A 24,756-nucleotide genomic window follows, 5' to 3' on the forward strand; every position below is an offset into this window, starting at 1 on the left:
TGTAGTTGTTAATACTTTTGTGCCACCTGATTGCCTTATGACAAAATAAACTTAGCTATGAAAGAAAAACTGTCTGTGTAGCCATAAAGCCAAACAATTGCTTCACTGAATAGGAAAAGAAAATATGAAGTTTATTGCAAGTAATATTGTTATAAACTGTTATTCTCCTCATACAGTATAACCAATTATTACCTTGTAATGTTAGTCAGCTCTACTAATAAGGAGAGAGCAATGGGCAGTATTTATACACAATGACACTGAGACCAATTCCTTGTAGCCTGAAAAACAATATGGCAAACATTAAGAGAAGGTACAGGAGGTGTGTTTTCATGATTTACAGGACAAGAAATCACACTATCTTCTTCTACTAGATGATTAACTATTCTGGGAAACATATACTCAGGTTTATAGTTATAATAGACAAGAATACAAGGTGCATAAGCAACCCTGTCATCTTTCATTATTACAATCTTGCCAATCTGGAATGAAGCAAAAAATGACACATGTAGATAGGGGCATTGGCCTAAGAAGAGGAAGACCAGAGTGATGGCTTCAGCTCTGCTTCCAAAGCAGAGCTCTAAACTTTAGAGGTGCCATATATGGCATCTCTAAAGGCTCTTCCAAATCAAAGTCTCCTCCTTGGGACACCAATGGACCAGACCAGGAATCCTTTTGTCTTCTTCACTCCCACTGGGACTTGCTCTTTTACCCTTTCTCCTATCTCTTTGTCCTCTTGATGTTAAGTGCTACCTTGTTTGTTGTGGAATATTTAACCTATAATATTTATATATTGGTTAAATATACTATTATGTGTGGTATGCAATATAGACTGACTTGTCGAATGGATTGAGTCTGTGTTCCCCATGTCTCTAACTATGGAGTGAATGGGAAGTGCTAAGGAGAACTGTCTCCTTGGGAACTCCTTGTAGCTCATGGCTTTTGTGATTAGAAATTCTCTGGAGAACTAAGAGAATTAGGATGAGTTCTTCTTCAATAGAAGTCTGACGTGTGGAAAGACACACACATGTATGAACCAGGATACCTCTAACCTTGCACTGCTGATGACATGGGGCTTTGAGAAAAAATTGCCTAAACTACTGAGGACATAGATGCCACCAAGTGAGGTATGGGTTAAATCAAGCAGAGTAAGACCATAGGTGAGTAGAATGCTTTGGAAATTGATTATTAGATTAACTCAGAGTTAATTTAGAACATTTGTCAATCTGTTCAGTTGTGTGGTGTGTGATTTTTTAAGTACATAGGCAAATTTTCTTTCCTAAATAGGCACAGTCTCCAGAACGTTACTGAATCTTCCTTTGATCATTTTACATTTTATAATATTTCTGAGTCATTATTTTAAACATTATTACCTCTGAATAGGGATTGTAAATATGGGATGTGAACACTGGATTGAATCTGTACAGGATTCATGTATCCCTGGAAGGTGATTTTTGGAGGGACATAAATCTCGAGTGTGAACTAGTTTCTACTCTTTTTCTCCTTCTCATGAAATATGAGTGTAGCAACAACAACAAAAATTAAGTTGAGGATTCTGGTTAGTTTGGGTTCATAAATTTATCAAATTCTTACCATATTTTGCTTTAAATCAAAGTGAATGAAATTAAATCTATATCCCCTAGTCTAATTCCCTTTAGTGAGACTGCATTCTTTCAACAGCTATTAGAGAAAGATTTTTTTTTTTTGCCCACACATTTTCAAAGAAGTTTCTGGAGCTTACAACACACCGGCCATCATTTAAACTATAAGAATTCAGAAGCAGAAATTCTACCAACAATTGAACTTCACTGAGTTGGCCGACATGGTGTTTTAAATTCTAGTTCTGCTATAGAGCAAACCCAGATTGAGAAGCTGAGGACAAGTCATACGTATTGTTTGTACTGGGAGACTGCATCATTAGCAGAGTCTTTGATACACAACGGCAAGTTCTGTTTAAGATGTTTATGCTCCCGGGAGTTTTTCCTAGCGTTCTTCCATTAGACGATATGTACACAGAGCAGTGTTCACAAACTCTGAGTGGCATTGACATTAATTTCTAATAATGTTTAGAAACATTTGTAAAATTTCTAAACATTATTAGAAATTAACAATAGGGCCCCATCCTCCAGTATAAATGTGCATGCTAAATCAATGACCATTATTTGATGCACTATCCCACAAAGAAAAAATATATGGGTCTCAGAATTAAGGCATGGAAGCCACAATGGCTCTGTTACTATCACCCCCAGTAACCCACTTCTGGAATGCGTGCTTCCCATTTCCACAATTCTGGGCACCACAGGTGTAGAGAACTCTTCCACCAGCAGATAGAAAATACAGCTGCCACTTTAACATTTTGGGCACTTTGTGTTTAGGGCCAACAACAACAACAACAAACAGAATAGGGATAATTGCCATCCGGGAAACGGTACATGGCCTAATCATCAGGAGGAAAGCTGCTATTACACATTTGAGAAGTGAGCAATCAGCTTAATACCAAGGTGGTTCGCAGACATTAGTATTTCATCATCTAATTTTAATCATAAACCCATAATTGCCATAGCCATAGCCTAAGAAAAGTAAACACGAACTTGGTGCCCACAGGAAGGAAGTTGTGGGCTACCCACAAAGTTAGCATCCTTCTACCATTATAAGAACTAAGGTGAAGGGCTCTAGAATGAATCAGAGAGTTTAGCCTAGAACTCTGCCTCCCCAGTAGCAGCTAGGGCTGCAATTTCTCCTACTAACCTTTTTCCCTTATAACCTTACAAGTTTCTTCAAAGAGAAAGTCCCACCAGAGTCCTAAACGAGCCACCCTGAGAAATTATATGAGACAAACGGCCATAGAAATACGGAGGAATTGTCATAAATACTGCAGTGCCCAGATCTCTCTGCCCTATTTCCTTCAAGACTCAAGGACATGTACCCCGAGCTGGGTATGACCTCGCTGAAAGAGATTACCTCTTCTCCAGTGAATCCCTACCCAAGTACTGGAGATAAACAATAAGCTCCTCTTCCCAAAGAGGAACAACTCTGGGAGGCTACCCAAGCTTCAGGGCTCCCTTTGGAGTCAGCTGCATCCCTGTTGCAATGCATCACAGCTCCAATTCTTCCTCTGCCCAACCCTAATTCTTTCCTTTCCCCACACCCCAAGTGCTGAGCCCAAGACCACTCCCTAAGAAACATCCTTTACACTCATTTCCATCTGAGTCTGTTTTCTGTGGTAGTCAATCTACAACAAACTTTAAGTAACCCTGGCATACTAACAGCAAAAAGTTAATATTGCTATTTTACTTGCACCATAATTTTTTTTAATCACTTTGCAGTATTTTTTCTCTTAGTGTCATCTAAAAGCAAAGAGAATTCTTCAATCAAATGTGTTTATACCCTAACAAGAACTGTACTATACAGAATTATTTTTAAATATATAAGATACCTTTGATTCCTCCAATATAAATACATGTTTAACATGGCCAAACAATGTTAAGACAAACAGGAAAAAAGAAAATTTGATTATGGAATAAAATATTTGGGTATTTAGGCTGGGTGTGGTGGCTCAAGCCTGTAATCCCAGAACTTTGGGAGGCCGAGGCGGGTGGATCACGAGGTCAAGCGATCGAGACCATCCTGGTCAACATGGTGAAACCCTGTCTCTACTAAAAATACAAAAATTAGCTGGGCATGGTGGCACGTGCCTGTAGTCCCAGCTACTAGGGAGGCTGAGGCAGGAGAATTGCTTGAACCCAGGAGGCGGAGGTTGCGGTGAGCCGAGATCGCGCCATTGCACTCCAGCCTGGGTAACAAGAGCGAAACCCCGTCTCAAAAAAAAAAAAAAAAAAAAAAAAAAAAAAAAAAAAAAAAAAAAAATGGGTATTTGAAGCAAAGAAATGGCTAAAGTGTTAATTGTACTTAATTGGCATATAACCTGAGACTCATCCAATATATCAGAAATCAAGTGACTTCTACACTCTGATCAGATTGTAGTACCATTTACTAGGCTTTCTTTCTCATTTTCTTCTCCCTTTATTTGCTCATCTCTTTATCTCTGGAATGTTTTTAAGCCTGAAATCCCAGTAGCTCTACTTTCCCACCCACTGTTATTTGTCTCTGAAACCTGTCTACCATCCTGGATGTGCCTGACCCTTTATTAGCTATCTGCTGACTTGAGGCAGCTGCTGCCTAGTCCTGAAGTATCTAGCAGTGTCCAGTATCTGCCTTGGACTCCTTGGCCTGGGTAAATTTTATTTTTTCTTAATGGAGAATGCAATGGAGTCACAGCTTACTCCTGGGTTAGGTTCTAACATTAGTCTATTAGGTGAAGAAAAAAATGTAGGACACTGATAATACTCTTGCAAATCTTATCAGATAAGAAAAAAGGAAATATATCTCAAAAATGCCTCATTGCTGTTTTTTTTCCCAGCATTTGAATCAATCACTATGAAATGTTTGGTTTTCATTTAAGGTAATACATTATTCAAATCAGTGCTGCGTTTAAATACAAAAGTTCCACTTAGCTTAACAAGATGCTGACATTTTAAAAGGCATGAGGGAAAGGCCGTTCCTGTTCATTGAAGGAACTCACTGGAAGATTTCCCTGCATGATTTAAAGTATTACTTTTCCTTGATCTTTTATTTTTGTTGGTTATTATACATAATACTTTGTAGTTTATTTACCAATAATATTTGTATATTTTTATGGCATACACATGATACCTTGATATACTCATGGAATGTATAATGGATCAAATCAGGTTATTGATCAAGTATTTAGGATATTCATCACCTCAAATATTTATCATTTATTTATGTCGGGAACATTTCAAATCTTCTAGCTATTTTGAAATACATATTGTTAATTATAGTCACCCTACTGTGCTATCGAACACAGGTATTTATTTCTTCTAACTAATGTTTCTCTTACTTTAATCGCCTCCAGTGTCATCCATGTTGCTGCAAATGAAAAGATTTTTATTCTCTCTTATGGCTGAATGGAATTTCCTTGTGTATATATACCACATTTTCTTTACCATTCATCTGTTGATGGACACGCAGGTTGACTCGATATTCTAGCTATTGTGAACAGTGCTGCAATAAACGTGGGGTTGCAGGTCTCCCTTTGATACACTGATTCCCTTTTCTTTGGAGAAATAACCAGGAGTTATAACCATAGGATTTCTGGATCATATGGTTGTTCCATTTTTAGTTGTTTGAGAAATCTCTGTACTGTTTACCTTCATAGCTGTACTAAATTACACTCCCATCAACAGTATGTAAGAGTTCCCTTTTCTCAGCATCCTTGCAAGAATTTATGGTCTTTTTAATAATAGCGCTCCTAACTGGGGAAGATGACAACCCTGATTATTAGTGATGCTGAGAATATTTGTATAGACCTGTTGGCCATTTATACTTTAATTCTTATGAATTAAAAACACACATACAACACAACCCAGTCAGTTAGGCATGGATATGATAACTATGAGATCGACTAACCCTGGGAAGTGGCAGAACCTGACCTATGCAAATGCCATATCTTCCTGAACCCTTCCTCCAGAACTACTTTCATGTGACTAACTCTGTTTCCACTCTTTCATACTCTTTCTGTTCACATATTTTCCCCCACTTTCATGTTCCTAACCACTCCATTTTAATGTCACTGCACGACTGATTTTCAGCTTTGCTATTCTATGTGAGCGATGACCCCAAAAGGGACTTCCAATCTGTTTAGCTACTAGATGATGATACAGAATAGAGAAATAAACATAACATTGAATTCACATAACTGTATTAGCCTTTTACAAATCAGAACAACCATGGCAATGAACTCTCACCATCCATCTTTTGGTTCATTAATATTATAAACAAATCTATTCCTCTGGGCAGACATTAAACATGAGAAAAATTAACAAAGCTGCACTAATACAATCACAAGGTCAGTAATTTATAATCTGAGAAAAGGAACTGGTAAACCATATTTTAATTATACAGTTTCATCATGATACATTACTTATGTGACATTTTAAAATTTGTTCACACAATAATTAATCCAGACAAGAAGGTTGTAATAAATCATAACCATATAACTTATACCAGCATACTTTTCTCTCAGCGTATTTCTTCCTAGCCTACTGGACGTTTGTAACAATATCCCTGGGGTCAGATATATTCATACTGATTCATTTACCAAACTGTACAAGTATTTTTAAATATATTACTTTAATATGTTACCAATCAGAGAAAAAGTTAGTCAGTAAACAAATAAATGGCTGAAAATATTACTGTGTATTCATGGATTTCATATTTGCTTCCAGGTTGCAATGCATGGAAAAGTAGAGAGTAACTTAGAAATTCAAACCTGTTAAATTCAGGAACATGCTGGATAATTTTAAAAGTTGGAACAGCTGGCTGGGCGCGGTGGCTCAATCCTGTAATCCCAGGACTTTGGGAGGCCGAGGCGGGTGGATCACGAGGTCGAGAAAGCGAGACCATCCTGGTCAACATGGTGAAACCCCGTCTCTACTAAAAATACAAAAAATTAGCTGGGCATGGTGGCGGGTGCCTGTAATCCCAGCTACTCAGGAGTCTGAGGCAGGAGAATTGCCTGAACCCAGGAGGCGGACGTTGTGGTGAGCCGAGATCGTGCCATTGCACTCCAGCGTGGGTAACAAGAGCAAAACTCTGTCTCAAAAAAAAAAAAAAAAACAAAAACAAAAACAAAAAAACAAAAAAAAACATGTTGGAACAGCTATAAAAAGGTAAAGCCATGTTTCATTTGGGAAAAATAAAAGTTCCTAATAAGAGCATTAAAAATGTGAAAATGAATTTCTATCACTTGTGTTTTGACAGATCTCAAATTCATTATTGTCAATGTGCTTTCTTTTGGGAACAGTTCTAGTGATAAATCTAGTTTTAAAACACGTAAGACATGCTCAACCCTTTGACATTCTGGTCATCATGTTTCTTTACCACGTTGGACACTTGAAAAGAAATGCTATTTAACCAGTTGTCTGTGTTTTTTGTTTTTGTTTTTTTTTTAAAGCAAATTAAAAAAAAAAAGCCCATTAAAACATTAAAAAGTATTCTCACATGCATTAGCATACATTAGCATATCTGATTATCTAAAGACAATTTATTTGGACAGATATTATCCCAATTTATAGTTGAAGATACTAATATCAGAGAGGTTTAGATTTGCCCAAGGTCACAATTTTAATTCTGAAAAGCTTCCAATATCATGTTTAGCTTTTATACCACCATACAACTGCTACAATGGAGCAAATGCGCTTTGTTTACACTGGTATCACTAAGCCATGAAGCAGTGTCTGACCCCGAGTAGTTTAATCAATCTTTTGTAAATGAATGACCAGAGAAATGATTGAATGTCTGAGTCACTGTTGGGTTCCATAAGAGAGGTAGTTAAGCTACCCTTTGGCAGGAAATGAATCCTTGCAGCTCATTACAGTGGCAGCTACAGCTCTAGAGATCTCATAAATTTTGAAGGTTCCTAAAACATAAACACCTGAACTCCCAGTTGTAAGCTTCATTTAGAAATTTCCACCTCTTCTATGTGAGTGCAGTTAAGTTGGATATAACTATGAGATGTTTCACATAAGCCTCATGGTAACCCCAAGGCAAACATCTATAGTAGATACAAAATAGAGAAAAAAATAATCAAAGCATACTACTACAGAAAATTGCATAATTACAAAGAAAGACTGCAAGAAGAAAGAAATAATCTATAAAATATCCAGACAACAATAAATAAAATATCTATAGTAAATCTCTACCAATCAATAATTACTTTAAGTGTAAATGGTCTAAAATTAATAAAATATACAGTGCAGCTACATAAATTTAAAACAGACCCAACTACATGCTGCCTAAAAGAGACTCATTTCACTTGTAAAGAAACACGTAGACTGAAAATAAAATTATGAAAATAGATATCCCATACAAATGGAAATCAAAATAGAGAAGGAATAGCTGTTTACCAGATAAAATAGCTTTATATTCAAAACTGTAAAAAAAGAAAATATAACAATTCCCATACAAATGGAAATCAAAATAGAGCAGGAGTAGCTATTTATCAGATAAAATAGGCTTTATATTCAAAACTGTAAGAAAAGAAAATATAACAATTATAAATACATATGCACCACCCAACATCAGAGCACCTAAAGTATAAAGCAAATATTAACAGATATGAAGGGAGAGATAGACAGCAATACAATAATTGAAGGAGATTTCTTGGGCAGCAATAGCCGCCATTTTATGATCTGTTGCAGTTTGCACAATTTCAGTTTCAGTTCCTGTTTTCCTGCTAATAAGTTTCAGTTTAATGTTTCCTGTTGAAAAGTTTCAGTCTTTGTTTCCCCGCTGATAAGTTTCAGTAATGTTTCAGTTTCTGTTTCTCCACTGAATGTTTCAGTTTCTGTTTCCTGCTGGTAAGTTTCAGTTTTGAAACTTATGAAGGCCGGAATCTCCCAACTGCAAGCTTCCTTTGCCCCGCCTCTCTGCCTGAGCCTATTTAAGCTGTGAGCTTAGCAACAATAAATGAGACTTGATCAGACTCCTGTCTTGTCTCCATTCTTCGTGTCTCCTGCCCATCCATCCCCACTCCCTCCCTTCGAGCTCCTGTTGTTGTCCTGCAGGTCGGGACAGATTTCAGTATTACACTTTCAGCAATAGGAAGATGATTAAGGAGAAAATTAATAAGAAAATGTTGGGCTGGGCGCGGTGGCTCAAGCCTGTAATCCCAGCACTTTAGGAGGCCGAGGCGGGTGGATCACGAGGTCAAGAGATCGAGACCATCCTGGTCAACATGGTGAAACCCCGTCTCTACTAAAAATACAAAAAATTAGCTGGGAATGGTGTCGCGTGCCTGTAATCCCAGCTACTCAGGAGGTTGAGGCAGGAGAATTGCCTGAACCCAGGAGGCGGAACTTGTGGTGAGCCAAGATCACGCCATTGCACTCCAGCCTGGGTAACAAGAGTGAAACTCCATCTCAAAAAAAAAAAAAAAAAAGAAAGAAAATGTTGGACTTCACCTATACTTTTTTTGTTCACCTATACTTTCAATCAAATGGACCTAAGGGATATATGTAGAACATTCACAGGATACATATTCTCCTCACGCCCAAATGAAACATTCTCCGGGATATATCATATGTTAGATCACAAAACAAGATTAACGAATTTAAGATTAAAAATATATCAAAATCTTTTCTGATTATAATGGTATAAAAGTAGAAATTAATAACAGGAAAAAAAGACCTGGAATATTCTCAATATAAGAAATCAAAAACCATGCATCTGAACAGCCAATGTGCCAAAGGAAAAAAAAAAAAAGAAATTACAAGGAAAATTTATAAATATACAGAGATAAAAATGGAAACAAAGCATACCAAAACTTACGAGACACAGCAGAAGCGGCTGTAAAAGCAAAATTTATAGCAATAAACATGTACATCTAAAAGAACAAAGATCACCTCAACATTACACCAAAAGATACTAGAAAAAGAACAAACTAAGCCCAAACATAGCAGAAGGAAGGAAACAATAAGGATCGGCGCAGAAATATATCAAATGAGAATAGAAAAAGTATGGGAAAAATATCAATAAAACAAAGAAGTGGGTTTTTTTAATTTTTTTTTTTTTTGCAAAAATAAACAAAAGTGAAAAATCTTTAGCTACACCAACTAAGGCAGACAGAAGATTCAAATAAATGAAATCACAGTCCAGGCGCTGTGTCTCACGCCTGTAATCCCAACACTTTGGGAGGCGGAGGTGGGCGATAATGAGGTCAGGAGACCAAGACCACCTTGGCTAACATGGTGAAACCCCACCTCTACTAAAAATTAAAAAAAGTTAGCCAGGGGTAGTGGCACACCCCTGTAGTTCAAGCTACTCAGGATGGTGAGGCAGGAGAATTGCCTGAATCTGGGAGGTGGAGGTTGCAGTGAGCCGTGATGGCACCACTGCACACCAACTTGGGCAACAAAGCGAGACTCTGTCTCAGAAAAAAAAGAAAAGAAAAGCAAAAAAATCACAGATTAGAGAGGAGACCTTACAACAGATGCCTCAGAAATGAAAAGAATCATAAGGGACTATTATAAACAGTCATATGCCAACATTAAATAACCTAGAGAAAATGCATAAGTTTCTAGCAACACACAATCTAGTAAGATCAAATCAAGAAGAAACAAAAAGGTTCAACAAACCATTAACAAAAAAAGTTGAAGTAGCAACCATTTACTTTTTATTTTATTTTATTTTATTTATTCTTTTTTTAAGACAGGGTTTCACCATGTTGGTCAGGCTGGTCTTGAACTCCCGACCTCAGGAGATCCACCCGCCTTGGCCTCCAAAGTGCTTGGATTACAGGCGTGAGCCACCACGCCCGGCGATGCAACCATTTACTGATTAGGAGATCCTTTCATCATTGCTTGTTTTTTTCAGGATTGTCAAAGATCAGATGGTTGTAGATGTGCGGTGTTATTTCCGAGGCCTCTCTTCTCCATTAGTCAGTGGGTCTATTCTGGCAAGAGTACCATGCTGTTTTGGTTACTGTAGCCTTGCAGTACTGTGTCAAGTCAGGTAGCATGATACCTCCAGATTTGTTCTTTGTGCTTAAGATTATCTTGAGTATACAGGATCTTCTTTGGTTCTATATGAAATTTGAAATAGTTTTTTTTTTTTTTTTCTGATTCTGTGTAAAATATATACGGTAGTTTGATGGGAATAGCATTGAATCCAAAAATTACTTTAAGCAGTGTGGCATTTTTATGATATTGATTTCTCCTATTCATAAGGATAGAATGTTTCTTTGTTGGTGTCCTCTCTTATTTCCTTGAGCAGCCATTTGTCATTGTCCTTGAAGAGGTCCTTCACATCCCTAGTGAGCTGTATTCCTAGGTATTCTCTTTGTAGCTATTATGAATGGGTGTTCATTCAAGATTTGCCTCTTTGCTTGCCTATCATTGGTGTAAAGGAAGGCTTGTGATTTTTGTACATTGATTTTGTATCCTGAGACTTTGCTGAAGTTGTTTATCAGATCAAGAAGTTTTGGGGCTGAGACAATGAAGTTTTCTAAATATAAAATCATGTCATCTGCAAACAGAGACAACTTGACTTCCTCTCTTCCTATTTAAATATCCTTTATTTCTTTCTCTTCCCTGATTGCCCTGGACAGAACTTCCAATACTATGTTGAATAGGAGTGGTAAGAGAGGGCATCCTTGTCTTGTACCAGTTTTCAAAAGAAATGCTTTCAGCTTTTGCCCATTGAATATGATTTTGGCTGTAGGTTTCTCATAAATAGCTCTTAATATTTTGAGATATGTTCCATGCAAAGACACACAAAGGCTCTAAACCAAGGGATGGAGGAAAATTTACAAAGCAACTAGAAAGCCAAAAAAAAAAAAAAATTAATTAGGGGTTGCAATTCCTAGTCTCTGAGAAAACAGACTTTAAACACAGGTCAAAAAGACAAAGAAAGGCATTACATATGCTAAAGGAAACAATTCAACGAGAATAGCTAACTATTCTGAATATATATACACCCACAACAGAAGCACCTAGTTTCATAAAACAAGTTCTTGAGCCTAAGACCTACACACACACACTTAGGCTCCCATACAATAACAGTGGGAAACTTCAACACCCCACTGTCAAGATTAGACAGATCAATGAGAGAGAAAATTAACAAGGATATCCAGGACTAAACTCAGCTCTGGATCGCGTGGACCTAGTAGATGTCTACATAACTCTCTACCCCAAATCAACAGAATATACCTTCTTCTCAGTGCCACATGACACTTATTCTAAGATCAACCACATAATTGAATTAAACCACTCCTCAGCAAATGCAAAAGAACTGAAATCATAACAAACAGTCTCTCAGACCACAGTGCCATCAAATTAGAACTAGGATTAAGAAACTCACTCAAAACCACACAATTTCATGAATATTGAACAACTTGTTCCAGAATGACTCCTTGGTAAAGGATGAAAGTAAGGCAGAAATAAAGAAGTTCTTTGAAACCAACAAGAACAAAGAGACAACATACCAAAATCTCTTGGATACAGCTAAAGCAGTGTTAAGAGGGAAATTTATAGCACCAAATGCCCATATGAGAAAGTTAGAAAGATCTCAAATCGACAACCTAACATCACAACTTAAAGAACTAGAGAGGCAAGAGCAAATTAATCCAAAAGATAGCAGGAGACAAGAAATAACTAAGATCAGACAAGAACTGAAGGAGACAGAGACATAAAAACACCCCCAAAATATCAATGAATCCAAGAGTTCATTTTTTGAAAAAATTAACAAAATAGATAAACCCTAGCTACAATAATAAAGAAGAAAAGAGAGAAGTATCAGACGGACACAGTAAAATGTTATTAAAGGAGATATCACCACTGACGCCACAGAAGTACAAACTTAGAGAATACTATATTACCTCTATGTAAACCAGGAAAAAGTCAAATCGCTGAATAGACTAATAACAAGTTCTGAAATTGAGGCAGTAATTAATAGCCTACCAACCAAAAAAAAAAAAAAAAAAAAAAAAAAAAACCCAGGACCAGACAAATTCACTGACCAATTCTACCAGAGGTACAAAGAGGAGCCTGTACCATTCCTTCTGAAACTATTCCTAACAATGGAAAAGGAGAGGCTTCTTTCGAACTCATTATATGAGGCCAACATCATCCTGATACCAAAATGTGGCAGACACACAACAAAAAATACAAAACTTCAGGACAATATCACTGATGAACATCAATGTGAAAATCCTCAATAAAATATTGGCAAACTGAATCCAGCAGCACATCAAAAAGCTTATCCACCACAATCAAGTTGGCTTCATCCTTGGGATCCAAGGCTGGTTCAACATATGCAAATCAATAAACATACCATATAAACAGAACCAAGGAGTAAAATCAAATGATTATCTCAATACATGCAGAAAAAGCCTTTGATAAAATTTAACATCCCATCATGTTAAAAACGTGCAATGAACGAGATATTCATGGAACATATCTCAAATTCTTCTTAAATTTTTCTAAAGCTTAGAACTAGAGGGAATACTGTCAAACCCATTTTTTGGGCCAGCATCATTCCTATGTCAAAGCTAGACACAATAAGGAAACTACAGGCCACTAAGATGAACATAGATGGAAAAACCATCAAGAGAACACACACAAAATGAACTCAAGAACACATCAAAGAAATTACACACAATGACCAAGTTGGATATATGTCTGTCTCAACACTGTTTTTATCATGAAACCATGGTAAAGAAGCTAAAGAGACAACTTAAACACTGGGAGTATAGATTTACCAACCATAGTCTCTCTTAAAAAGTTAACACCTAAAATATGTAAGGAATTCAAAGAACCCAATAGCAAAACAAAATAATAACCTGATTAAAAAATAGGTAAAGGACTTGAACAGACTTATCTCCAGAGAAGACATAAAAATGGCCAACAAGTATATGAAAACGTGCTCAACATCACTAGCCATTCGGGAAATACAAATCAAAACCACAATGATTTATCCCCTAACATCTGTTGGGATGCTTATTATGAAAAAGACAAGAGGTAAGTGGTGCTGAGGGTGTAGAGAAAAGGAAACACTTACAAACTGTTGGTAGGAATGGAGATTTAGGTAGCCACTTTGGAAAACTTTACAGAGCTTCCTAAAAGAAATTCAACGTAGAACTACCATATAACAATTCATGTAGAATTACCATAGTAATCCCTCTTCTGGATATATCCCCAAAGGAAATGAAATCACCACCTTATAAGGATATCTGTGTGTCCATGCTTATTGTAGAATTATTCTCAAAGCCAAAGTAGGGAAATGAGCTAAGCATCTACTGATAGAGGAATGGATAAAGAAACCATGGTATACATATACAACACATTACTATCTGGCCTTAAAAAGGAGATCCTGCCGTTTTCAGCAACATGGATGAATTATGTTCAGTAAAATAAGCTAGATATAGGAAGACAAATACTACATGAACTCACTTATATGTGGAATCTTAAAAACATAATCATAAACACAAAGCAGCAGAGTAGAATGGTAGTTGGGAAAGGTACAGGAGAAATGGGAGATGTGGGCCAAAGGGTATAAATTTTTTATTTACACAGGATGAATATGGGTAGAGAACTAGCATACAGCATAAGCATCATAGTTGATGATATTACATTGTATACTCTGGAAATTTGTTAAAACAATAAATTTTAGATACTCTTACCACACACGCACATACACACACGTCAAAAGGAAAGGTGACTATGGAAGATAATGTAGTAATTTATTAAAGTATTTGACTGTTAAAAGCACTTCACCATGCAGATGTATATGGAAACATGTTGTACACCTTACATTTATACAATAAAAATATTACTCATCATTATTACTGAAAAATAAAATTTTTCATAGACACTTAAAATATAAATTATATTAAGATAACTGTACACATATTTTAAGCATTTCTCAGTATTAATTTTTAACATGGTGAATAGTAATAGAACCCACATAAATAATTACTGAAAATAAAAATGTCTTCCCCATTCTACTGAGAGATCTTCAGGGAAAATATTCTAGTAGTCCAGGTTAATTTTTTTTTAACTCTATATTTTTTGTGGACATAATTGCAAGTCAAAAAAGAATCTTCCTATGAATCATCGGTTATTTCAGTGTCCTAGGCATCTCTAAAAATAAGCTGCCAGACAACCTGAACCTGGAAAAGAATTGAAAATTTCCCCATTCAGTTGTATTCTTTTTGTTCACTGGTAACTGTAGGAATTTTTAGAAATCAAGTTGCTTTCTCGATGTTCACTGCATTCAATAGCATGTATGTCATGAAAATGTTCCCTTATTTATCTGTATGCCTAATAAACTGTAGTATGAAGTAAATAATAATTCACTTGAAAAGCTCCTCTGTAGTTACTGCAGATTTGAGTGTGATTATTTAAATGTCACCCGATGAGGCAGAGTAGGATGATTACCAACCACCTGCCCGTCTAATACATCTTGAAAGGCATCAAAACTCATGTGCTTGCAGGCAAGAAGCATGACATAGTTATTTCATTCCACTTTAATAAATCATGCTTGAGTTTACTACTGTGAGCCAGGGAGGATTGAAGAGAAAGTGGAATGGGCTCAGAACTCTGAGAAATAAAGCACAGCTAAGGAGACAGCCAGAGAAGTTGTAGTTCTGAAATTGGCTGCTTTCTGTCAAACACTGAGAGACTTTCTTTCTCATAGAGATTAGCTTATTTTTTTCACAAAGGTGGAAGGGGATATTTGGAAATTTTTTAAAAAATCACACACTGGTGTATAGAAAGAAAAATTTAACAATACAGTGAGACCCCCTGATCTTTCATACTGATATGAATTAAAACATAAGGCATGTCTATCCTGACAAAGACCAAATACACAATTACATAAGCCAAGATTCATCATCTTTCTCAACATCATCATCCACTGAATGTTTACTGTGTGCCAACAAGTTAAGTGTTTTCAAGGAAACCTCACAAAACCTTTATGAGCCAGGTACTTTTATGAACCCCTTTTTTCAAATGAAAAAATTAAAGCCTACAGAATTTGTAAATAACTGGTCCAAAGTGGTTACACTACTAAAGATCCTCTCATTCCAAGGTCCCAGTCTTCCCAAAGAGCAAAGAAGAGATTAATATGGCTCTAGAATAAAAATAGTAGTATTTGGATAAGAAAATGAGTGTTACAGGAAGGAGAAAGCACACAGGATGAAAAGAGAAGAAAAGTTATGTTTGTAGAATAACTAGGAGACTGACTGAGTCAGTGGAGGATTTATATTGAGAAATGGTAGGAAGCAAGCTAGAATAGAAGACTGGGGGCAAATCAGTCAAATAGATTTAAATGCCAGTCTAAAACCAGGGCAATTGGAAGCCAGTGCACATTTTTTTATCAGAGTTCAATACTTGAATAATCCTGTGTTTGTTTTAGGAAATCACACAAGATTGACAATCTGGTTAAATACATTTAATTTAGAGATTAGACATTGAGATTTATGTTAAGGATCCCTACTCTTTGCTACTTAAAAGTCAAGATAAGTGAACATTACATTTAGCTGAGAAAAGAAATATCCAGTAACTGCCTTTTGAATATGAACTTTTAATCACTGTTACATTGTTTTGTTCCTTGAGAATCTGTGATATTCTAAAGAAAACAGATTCCTATTTTTATGGTAGGAACTTTATGAATGCAGACACTTAGTGAAGAAGTAATATAAGTGGTACCAACAACAGAAAATGGATTTAGGAGAAGTAAGTGACATGAATTGGGAGAATGTCATAAGCCCATTTTAGCCATGTTCCCCAAGACCTCCAGAATGCCTTTCACCCATAACTACTCACTGACATGGTGGCTTTCAGGTGAATGCCATGGAGATTGCTAGGCAAGGAGCATGGAGAAGACCAATCAGAAAATGCCTCGAGTCACTTGCCTATGTAAAATATCTCCCCTTTTGGGCTCTGTGTATTCTGCACTTTCTCAATATTCAGCTACATTAGATCCTCTTCTTGTTTCATTTTATTAATTTTTTTTAAGAGATAGGGTCTCACTGTATTGTCCAGGATTGTCTCAAATTCTCAGGCTTGCCTCCAACTTCCAGGGCTAAAGCCATTCTCCCACCTCAAGCCTCCTGAGTAGCTGGGACTACAGGTTCATAACACTGCATCTGGCTCTTTCTCTTAACTCTGACCACTGACTTCTAGAATTTCCTGCTATGCCACACTATAATGTGAGCTTATATGTATTTATAGAGGCTGCCAAGAAACAGTCCCAGAAGTGTTGTGTTCCAAATCTGAGAACAGAACTTTGGTTTACTTCATGTAGTGTTTGATTTTTAGGCTAGGGAAGCAAATGCATCCTTAAAACCAACTTATGTCCGTCCTGCCTCTGGGAAGTCTTCTCCAACACAGACGTCTTCAAACACAGAAATTGTATTTCTAAAAAAAAGGTGTGGAAAAGCATGTCTGAAAAATTTCAGTTCTCATAACATAGAAGTTAAAAAAAAGTAAGCAATAAAAATGTCATTGAATATATACATTCACATGTGAGACAAACATAGATAATGCAAATAAAAGTTGTGAAGGCTACCCACTTTCAAAACAAAACATTGACGAACTTTAATGTTTTTGCTACATTCCTTCTGTTGAACCAACTTCTTCAGAACTTTAGGAAATATTGCAATAGTATTGAGATCTAAGGAGAACACAGATCTAAAATAACATAGGTCTAAGATCTAGAACATAGATATAAGATCTACGTTCTCCTCCATATTTTAGGTTGTGCTTCTTAGAAAGGACTTGAAGCAATGCTTACTGGTTTTTAAATTATTGTCTTCTGTATGAGAATTTTCTCTTGTTTCACACACATCTTCGCCAAAAATAAATAAATAAATAAATAAATAAAGACTTTGTTACTTTTTGTTTGACTTCCTTTCCAATTACCTTGGTTCATTAGGGTAAGATTTAGCTGTATTTTCTCCATAAACTGAAAGGGTAGACATATTTTCTCTGTGGACAACCCAACAGAGCCACCGTCATTTGCTAAAGAACAGTTGCTATATGTTTTTGTGTTTACACGTACTTAATTAAATGTGGCTTATATTAAAAATAGCACAGATGTTTTGTTAGAAAACCAAGATTAGAAAAAGATTACTACAGCCAACTCCACATCATCTCTCTTGCCATTTAGTTTCTACCATTCTGAGTCAAACTATCAGCATTGCTTCCATTATTCACCATTTCTCTTTGATGCTTCACATCGTTTCTTTTCTTTTCTTTTTTAAAATTTCTATCACAATACCAGTCTCTCCCCACAACTCGAATTGCTCAAATAATTACATGAGGACTACCCTGGTTTAGATAGTGCCCTTTCATATGTTTTCTCATTCAGGTTTTATAAAAACTTGTTTTATGCCGGGCGCGGTGGCTCAAGCCTGTAATCCCAGCACTTTGGGAGGCTGAGGCGGGTGGATCACGAGGTCAAGAGGTCGAGGCCATCCTGGTCAATATGGTGAAACTCCGTCTCTACTAAAATACAAAAAATTAGCTGGGCATGGTGGCGCGTGCCTGTAATCCAGCTACTCAGGAGTCTGAGGCAGGAGAATTGCCTGAACCCAGGAGGCGGAGGTTGCGGTGAGCCGAGATAGTGCCATTGCACTCCAGCCTGGGTAACAAGAGCGAAACTCCGTCTCAAAAACAAAACAAAACAAAAAAAACAAAAAAAAAAACTTGTTTTACAAGACCTTGTTTTACAAGACCTTAAAATTGTGTGATTCAAATGGGCAATATGTAGCAATATGTTCATCTTTGATCTACCAATCCCACTCTTGAGAATTTATTCCAAGGACCAAAATGTATGCACCAACTCTATATATTAAAATAAGTATTAATAATACCAGGTTTTGAAATGACCACAATGTCCAGTAGTAGGAAATCAGTTAAATAAACTATGATACCTTTGCATGATGTAATAATGAATCCAATTTCCATGATCAGGTTAAGCATCAAAGGAAGCATATAAAACTATCTACATTATGACAGAAACTTGGATGTATTATTGATATGTACACCTGAAAGAGCTGAAAGTATATTTTACAAAATGGTAGGCTTATCAGTGCTTTTTATCTCTATCCTTTTCTCTCTTTTCTCTTTAACTATAAATAGCATATATCTCATGTGAGATACATGTGTGTATATATACATACGTATAAAATTGGCACCAAAGTACATATCATAATTTTACCTTTAAGAAAAATGAAACTTATGCTACCACTTACATATGACCCAGAAATTTCACTCCTATGTATGTACCCAAAGGAATAAAAATCTGTGATCACACAAATATTTGTACCTACATTTATATAGCAACATTACTAACAGTAGTCAAAAGGTAGAAACCCTCCACATGTCACCTTGATGAATTTAAAAATGTGGTAGCCATACAATGGTTATCATCCATAAAAAAGTAGTGATACACACCAAATTTAACCTTGAAAACATAATGCCAAGTGAAGGGAGTCACTCAAGTAGACCTTACATTGTGATATGGTTTGGCTGTGTCCCCACCCAAATCTCATTTTAAATTGTAGTTCTTATAATCCCTCTCTGTGGTGGGAGGGATCTGGTGGGAGGTAATTTAATCATGAGGGTGGTTACTCTCATGCTGTCCTATTGATAGTGAGTGAATTCTCGTGAGATCCGAAGGTTTTATAAGGAGCTTTTTCACCTTTTGCTTGACAAGTCTTTTTCCTGCTATCGTGTGAAGAAGCACGTGTTTACTTCCCCTTCAACCATGATTCTAAGTTTCCTGAGGCCCCCCCAAGCCATGCAGAACTGTGAGTCAATTAAATCTTTCCTTTATAAATGACCCAGTCTTGAGCAGTTCTTTATAGAGATGTGAGAATGAACTAATATACATCACTATACAACATTTTTACTGAAATGTTTGGCATAGACAATTCTACAGAGACAGAGAATATATCAGGGATTGCTTAGGGATGGAGGCATTGGGCAATGGGAGTGTATAAATAAAGGGCATGGAAACTTTTTTCAGATTATGAAAACTACAGTTGACTGTAGTGATAGTTGTACACATCTATTAATACACTAGAAGCTATTACTGTATGCTTTAAATGAATTAATTGCATGATATATGAATTATAACTCAATAAACATATTTAAAAATAAAAATAAAAAAATAACACATTTCTAGCAGCTTTCTTTTCCTTGGAAAAAACTTTAATTTACTTCTGTAATAGAGTGTTTTGGAAAAAAAAAACACTCACAGGACTAGATTCTTTAGTTACACAAATATAAAGCAAGTATATTGACTTTGAAAAACTATGGAATCTCAACAATTTTCAGTGCAGAAGCTGCAGGTGGAAATATTATATATCCTGTATGTGAATGTAAATTGAGTATTCTTACTTTTAGGATCACTTGCCTTTGGAAAGTTAGATCCTTTTCCCCCCATCCCCACATAAATATATTCAGTCCAAACTAAACATAGTATGAACTATGTTTAGTCGTATGTTGGTATTACATATGAAGTTAAGACTAAATAGTTTTATCTTTTAGAAATGTATAGCGACTATCGTGAATGTGTTTCTTGGGTCAGGAAAGTCTAACCACATCATCATAGGTGGGGTATGCGGTTTTTATAAAGGAATGGCTACTATCACTGTCAAACATACGAGATCATTAAATAAGCACGACTTCCTTGGACAACAGGGGAGGGGACCTGCTATTCTTTCTGGCATCCAGGAAGATTGTCTCCTGGTATACGTGGTACCAGATGGTAGAAGTTACTTTCTGATGGAGCTGAGATGTCCCTGACTGAGCAGCAACCTACCAGGAGGAAGGCATGAACTCTCTGGTTTGTTTAGTATCTACACACTAAGAGAAACTATTTCTAATAGCAGTGCAATATACTTCCTCTATTTTGCTCTATGTATCTGCATTTACTCAAGTTCTATGACACATAGCCTCACCTGAAATATAATTTGGGGAAATTAAATGAGGGGTTTATATTCATCCTGTAAGTAAACTGATGGAGGAAGAGTATGATGCAGAGAAACCACTGGATTTAGTGAAGTACTCTAAGAATTCCACAGATTTAAAACAAAATCAGAATGCAATCCAACAAAACAACTCCCAAACACAGCCAATGGGTCAATTTGCAGTACATGTTATGCATATTGTATACATACATTTTAGGAATTTCCAGAATTTTCTTGGATAAAAGAATGGACTGCCTCCTGTGATCGAAAATCATTTTAAGGTAGATATTTTAAATAAGGTCTCAAATGTCAAATACATAAGGTAGGAAAACCTCAAAGGACAAATTTATTTATTTTACTAAAAAAAATTAATTACATGGAAATAATATATCATCATCATTTCTCAGTTATAAAATGACAGAGTTTTCTGTTTTCTTATTCCTACTTTTTTTTTTTCTTTCTTTCTTTCCTTTTTTTTTTTTTTTTTTTTGGTTGTTGTTGTTTGAGAGACAGTCTCACTCTGTCGCCCAGGCTGGAGTGCAGTGGCATGATCTCAGCTCACTGCAACCTCCACCTCCCAGGCTCAAGCAATTCTTGTACCTCAGCCTCCTGAGTAGCTCTGATTATAGGTGCAGGCTGCCACGCCCAGCTACTTGTTATTAATTATTATTATTATTATTATTTTGTATTTTAGTAGAGATGGGGATTTACCATGTTGCCCACTCAAAATCATGGGCTAAAGTAATCTACCCACCTCAGCTTCCCAAAGTGCTGGGATTACAGGCATAAGCCACCATGCCCAGCCTCTTATTCAGACTTTCCTATGCTAAGTTTTTCAGCACGTGCTGCTGTAAAAGGCTGCATTGCTCTTATAGTCTAAACGTAGAATATATGTTATATTTTAAAATCATGTATTATGTTGTATATAACATATTAGAGATAGATATAATTGTAGCTACATTATTCTTCCCAAAGTTAGGGAAAAAATAGAACTGCTCATTTGAACTTTGATAAGGTTTAACCTTTAGAAGTTTCATGTTCATATTGAAATTAATTCTTCCCTACATCTAAATCTATGGTTTATTTTGAACATGTCACTAAGTCCTACTGTATTTTTAAATAATTAAAATATCCTTCCTAACTCTACTCTCTTAACCTCATACTTCATTTCATTCAATTCCTCCTCAGATGATATGGGTTAGAGTTCCTTTATTCAAGAGTGATATCAAAATTATTTAGCAGAGTATATTATGGACAGGATCAATCAGAACCAGATGCCAACTACTCAAGAAAACTTATAGATCAATCAGAACACATGCCACCCAATCAAAATAAACAGCTAAGTGCTAGATCAGGGGCCTAGAAGCCCCCCTATTACATAAGACATTACCTCATTCGTTGCTAAATCATGGGAGACATTCAGAGATCTTAGAAGGGGCAGGAGACTTGGAGTAGCCAAGTCTAATAACCAACATGCATGAAAGGTTTTCGCTGTTTTACTTTGCATAGATGTAACAATACAGCTGTTTATGTCTGCTCCCTCTCCAAACATTGCTAAAGTGTCAGCTAAGCAATAAGAGAAATATAATACCATATTAAGTGACAGAGCAAGAGATGTTAACCAACTTTTGGAAGAGGAAAAATTGCTAGGTGATAGCTGACTTTACAGAAAGGAGAAAGGTGTTGCCTAAGTGGAAGCTAAGCAAGATTCCAATGAGAAATAAGCTAACTTATCTTTTAGAATCCTGGAAAATTTTAGACATCAAAGATGCCAGGTATTTCTGAAGTTATAGGGGCTTAAGGATCATGACACTGAAAATGAAGCATTGCCTAGGTGTCTGTAAAAGGACAACTGGATTCTGTGTCTCTTTCTCTGACTTCATGCAACCAAGTAATTTCCTCTTTTTTATGTCTCAGGAGATAATTAATTTATTCTCTGTAGAAACTGGGTCAAAGAGTGTCAGAATCCAGGTTGTGAAGGCACAGTAAAAGCTGAAGTGAGGTGCCATGCTAGAAACAGTGTTTACTGAGAGTACCAGATCCAGTCTCCCTCCCTCACATGAATTCTGAAATATTTACAGACAGGTTTATCCATCCAGGCCTTTGGAGGGTTTGTCTATGGGAAAAACATTGGTGGGAATGTGCAATGATACAGCTGCTTCATGAAATATTTTGGTATTTTCTTAAATAGTCAAACATACACTTACCATTTGATTCAGCCATTCTACTCCAAAGTTCTGAAAGAAAATATTCTTTCTGATACTGCTCTCCTTTAACCTTGTATGTAACGTTGTATATGGAAGTTCATAGCAGTTTTATTTGTAATAGCCAAAAACTAGGAATGCTTTGAATATCCATCAAGAAATATAGAAAATCTGAGGTGATTATATGTAATGGACTACTACTTAGCAATAACAAGAAATGAATTATCAGTATAAGCAACAATATGGATGAATCTCAAAATATTTTTTCTGGATGAAACAAAAAACAGGACAAAAAAGGAGTATATTCTGTATGTATGAAGAATGGGGAATGAGGAAATGTGGGAGCAAAGGATTGCAGAGATACATGAGTAAACTCTGGGAGCTGAAGGATATGTTCATTATTTTTGTTGCAAGGGGTTCACAAGTTTATAAATATGTCAAAACATTACATTCTATGATTTAAATATATATATTTAACTTTTAAATATGCAGTTTTTGAGGATTGAGTATAACTTGATTGTTTGATAGATGAATGATAGCCAGATTGATTGACTGATAGAAATGTAAAGCCAGGAATCCATCTAGAGACCTTTGCATTTCTAAAGCTTGGGTCACCTAACTAAGTTGTTCTCTTTATATCACCTGCGAATGAGAATAACTTTTAGGTCTCGGGCATTCTAATTTTTTAACTTAATTATAGAAATCATTTTTGTAGTCATATTTTTATTTGTGCTTTGCTTTAAATGCAAAGCATTCTCAACAATGGACGTAAGTATCCAATAACGAACAGCAAGTATTAATGTCTTTTAACATAAAATTTACTGAGAAGTAAAAATACAAAGCTTACGAGTACAGAAATTATAGTTCTGCCTGGTTTATTTTATAAATAACCTCAGATCATGCTAAATGGCCAAAGTTACTTTATCTTCATTTGAATACTTTGATTCTTTTCATGAAGAGTTTCTCTCAATTTAAGACATTTGCTTTATGTCCAATTTAGAGAAGTATATCAAGTACTATATACACTATTTAATAATTCCTGCAGGAAGATGGAAGAATAATTTTATATAGTCATTTGGAAAAGGTTGAAAATATCCCAGTGGACACAGCATAATTCAGTACCTTTACTACTTTATTGATTTTATTTTGAGTAATTTGTCCATGTTTTGCTTTACAAATCATTTTTAATATATGCCTGGCATGCTTCTATCTATCTTCATATTATCCCAGTTTTTTTTCCACATGCTTTCTAGAATTATAATTTAACCCAGAGGTTCATACTGGCTGCATATCCCAATCACCTGTTAAAATATCAACATCCAGGCTCAACTCACAGATTCTGATTTAATTGTTTCAGGTAGGGCCCTGGCATACATATTCTTAAAAGCATCCCTGGCAACTCTAATGTGTAGCCAATATTGAGAATCACTGACTATCTTACACACTGTCTATATCAGCATTTTCCAAATGTGCTTGAACGTAAGAATGTTCAAACAAGATACCTCAAAAATCCAAAACAAGACTAATGGCTCTAAATTTCCAAATTTTAGATCCTCAAGCAAAACCTCCTGAGTCAGGATCTCCACAGAAGTAAGGAGAATCAAGAGCTTCAGTTTAAGAAGCACTATTTCACAAGACTCCAAAGACATTATAATCAATCCCAGAGGTTGGAAAAGATAAAGAATATATAGACACATTGGGGTCTTTCAATCTCCTGCCTTCTCATACCAACATTCAATGCAGCATCGTTTTTAAAACTTTTATCTCCTAAATACATGTGAAATATCTCTACTTACCTCTATTACCCCTCATCACACCTGTCACCTAAGAGCCTAACAACAAACCTCAGTCTACTCCAGTATCTCATTCTCACACCAGGTCACTGGCTTCTACTCTTGCCTTACTCCAACTTGTTTTCTCCATTAGAGCCAGACTTATCATTTGGAACATCAATCTTACCAAGTCACCCAGAGCTTAACATATTGCCCAGAGCTC

At 36.0% G+C, this 24,756-nt stretch overlaps 1 long non-coding RNA gene across 1 annotated transcript in view; it reads right to left on the minus strand.

Moving 5' to 3' along the window:
* Positions 1 to 233: 233 nt before the first annotated feature.
* The window catches only part of LOC141582230 (uncharacterized), a 69,212-nt gene continuing 44,689 nt past the window's right edge, over positions 234 to 24,756 (minus strand). The window contains exon 4 of the long non-coding RNA XR_012515036.1: positions 234 to 278. This is a non-coding gene — a long non-coding RNA (uncharacterized LOC141582230). The remainder of the gene's footprint in view (positions 279 to 24,756) is intronic.

Source organism: Saimiri boliviensis, chromosome 19 (assembly GCF_048565385.1).
Source record: "Saimiri boliviensis isolate mSaiBol1 chromosome 19, mSaiBol1.pri, whole genome shotgun sequence".
NCBI classification, from domain to species: domain Eukaryota; kingdom Metazoa; phylum Chordata; class Mammalia; order Primates; family Cebidae; genus Saimiri; species Saimiri boliviensis.